Raw genomic sequence first — 3,466 nt, 5'->3', positions numbered from 1 at the left:
CTACTCTCTTAAATTCAAAATTCAGAAGAGTTCTAGGACATCGCTTTGGAGATGGTCCAAAAGGCTTGGGGCGTCTTTTTCAGTCGACTTGAGAATTCCATAAAAAAGACATGGCTTTTTGTCAATCAGAGTACAACAACTTTCTTTGTGAACTGAGTGTGTGGCAAACTCTTCAAAGTACAGATCTTGTGAAATCTTAGACGCACATATTCGGCGAGTCAGTTAAAAATAGATTGGGGTGAAAATGCAATCATCGGAGTTATCACAACCACCTCCCCAACACACAAATTTAAAAACATTTTTAAAAAATCAAATAATGTTATTAACCACCATCCTCAGGTTAAAGTCAACTTAGAGAAAGTTCAGTTGATTTTTTAAAATAAGCTGAGAATCAAATTTATTGTAAATAAGAATTTTAATAAACAATGAGATTGGTTGAAATTTAAATTAAAAGTAATATTTTGAAAATTATGATTTAAAAATAAATTCAATTTTAAAAAATTCAATTAATACAAATTGTTTATTTATTGTCGTATGTCAGTGTGGTGATTACTTTATTATGTGAGTTAATCAATTAACCAAAATGTTAATATTCAAGTGTTAACACATTTTTAACAATAAAATGTTTTATGTTTGTTAATTTACACCTAATTAACTTAAATTTGATGTAAAAATAACTCAGATTGTTGGATTTATAAATAGAGATATAATACCGACAGTTGTTTTGTTGTTCCAGTTGTTTTTATAAATGTTATTTTAATCAATAAAAAGTTATTATTTGTCATATTGTTTTATATATACAACAAAGGCATATTAAAACAAATGTAAAAGGGTTAAAAAATAATTCAAATGATTTTTTGTTTGTTAAGAATAAATGATATTTTTAATAAGGATTTTATATTATATTTTCAATATTTCTAATTTTTTAAATACCAGTTAAATAATATTAACAAATAAAATAACAACAAATCGTTATTATTATCTTGATACAAAAAATGCTTTTGTAAATCGATAAGAATTATAGTAAACATATTGAAAATCGTTAAACATACTTTAATTAATTAAATCATAAAATCAACATCGTGTTTTATTTTAAATAAACAATTTATTTGTATTTTTAATAAAAAATTTGACTGTTATTTTTACAGTTTGAATAGAAATATATAAATATTTAATTATACATTATAACATTGTTTGTAAATGTAAAAAATTGAAAGTACAATTATAATTCAATGTTGTTTGGAGTTAGTTTTTGAAAAGAGAATACAGACAATTTGTGCGCATTCAATGGATTATAAACCCTAAAAAAGTCAAAAAAGGCATAAACGATCCAATGTGTTTGTATTTCAACGTTGTATTATTAACTTATCGTATTTTTTATCGTAAAAAACACATAGATTAAAAAATAACGAACAATTTTATATTTAAACACAAATTTCATATTCAATCACAATGAAATGCAAGGTTGTTTCTTCTTCTTTATTTTACGACATATAATATTATACCATATAACATTGTATAATCAAATAGGTGCCGACTTGGATTCAAGTCGGCAAAAGGCCCCTGTGTCCCGAATCCCCCAGTCCCGAGTCCGAATGTAGCAAACAGTTGGTTGTCAAGATATCCCAATGTCTGGTTGATGGACTCACAGTAGTCAGATTAATACAATAAGTTGGAGAAGCGTCGAATCTCGGGTTAAATTACAACGAATCAAAGTACTACTTCTTGGAGATCAACAAGGAAATTGCCAAACTTGCCGCATTGACATCGAGAAAACAACCAAAAGGAAATTAAACCAGAGTGAAACAAAATTCGCTCATTCCCACCTACATGTCAGGAGTATTCTTTGCACATAACGACAACATGAAGTGTTTGAGGAAAAAGTTAAGTGGAAAACAACAGTGCTTTGGGGGTAAAGATGTCTTCTGTAGACTCTGTTAAGGAAGTTGTTAAGCAGTTTTGTGGGAATTAAAACACATTGCTCTTCTCTTGTATGACAGACAAGTTTGGCGAATTTGTGAAAGAGAAGGTGGAAATGAGACTGAAGTCAATTTCTATGTTGTTGCCAACTAACATATGTATGAGCCCAAGATACATTTTGAAAATAAAATATTACTCATTTTGGTGTCACTTCCACTCGATAACAAAAACTTGAAAACGCGATTTAATTACGATTAAAAGAAGACTTGAGACAGCAAAGAACTCAATGGAGGCGTATGTTTATTATGTCGTTCAGAGTGTCATTGGGATATTTTTCAATTAAATACAAGCTTTGGGAATCAAAATTGATGAAAAAAAAGAAAAGCAACACTCAATGTAACAACTGACCCAGATTTAAAGACACCTTAAATCTGGGTCTAAGGCGTATAAATTCAACACCCAAAGCTGTAAAACTTTCGAAAGATCGTTTAATGAACACAGAGAAGCTGTTATGTTGTAATTCATGTTTTTTTCATTTTTTTTATTTTGTTAATAAAGTTAATAAAGTTATTAATTTACTTTATTTAATAATAGTTGTAATGAAAGAAAAAAACCTATATTCTTAAAATATAAAATATAAAACTAAATGTGGAACTATAAAAAAAATTTGAAAAATTATTAATGATTATGCAACAAATTGGTTTTTAAAATATTTTTTACTCTTTTTTCCAAAAGGAACCTTTTATTAATTTTTTGATTTTGTATACTATTATTAAATTAAAACAAAACGATCCCCTTTTTGATAAACGTAATCAACATTTTTCAAAATAATTAATGTGTACAAAAATGTTTCGAAACACAAGAATTTTAACTTTGTTCTAATAATCAGTAAAATCAAAAAATATTGTATAAATAACTCTATTAAAATTGCTTAATTCAGATATAAATACTTCTTGAAACGAAGTCTTAAAGAAGTAATATTATTATTTTATGATTATAATTATAAGACTTCAATTATTATAATATCAATTTCTTGTAAAAAGTCTGGCGTAAATGATATAATTATATTCTATTATAAATAACTATTTATTATTGGTTTCTATCTTTATTATTATTATTCATAAAAATATCGAGCTGGACAAAGTAGTCAATTATGATATCGAGACGCTTTTATTTGTAATCAAATCCTGAAATTATACATGTAATACACTAAAGTAATTGCTTTGATCGTTCTAATTATGATTTACTTTGACACTTTCACATGTAAAATAATTCAATTTACTGGTGAATAATTAAGAGACAAGCTGCTTTGAACAATTTTTGCAAATTGTTGGTAACTTGAAAGATGTACCAAGTTCAAATTTGTTGTTTTAACTTGGTTGCCTTGAAATGTTTTTTTGTTTTTTTATTATTTAATTTAATTGTATTGATCATATTATTGACCATATGATTTGTTTGTTATATTTTAACACAATCACAAATAATTTTTACAATTTTAACACATTGATATTGAGCTTTTTAAAATATGACATAACTTTAATTTTAA

This window comes from Entamoeba invadens, assembly GCF_000330505.1.
Source record: "Entamoeba invadens IP1 unplaced genomic scaffold scaff_1105074725099, whole genome shotgun sequence".
Classification (NCBI taxonomy): domain Eukaryota; phylum Evosea; order Mastigamoebida; family Endamoebidae; genus Entamoeba; species Entamoeba invadens.
This window is presented reverse-complemented; position numbering follows the sequence as displayed.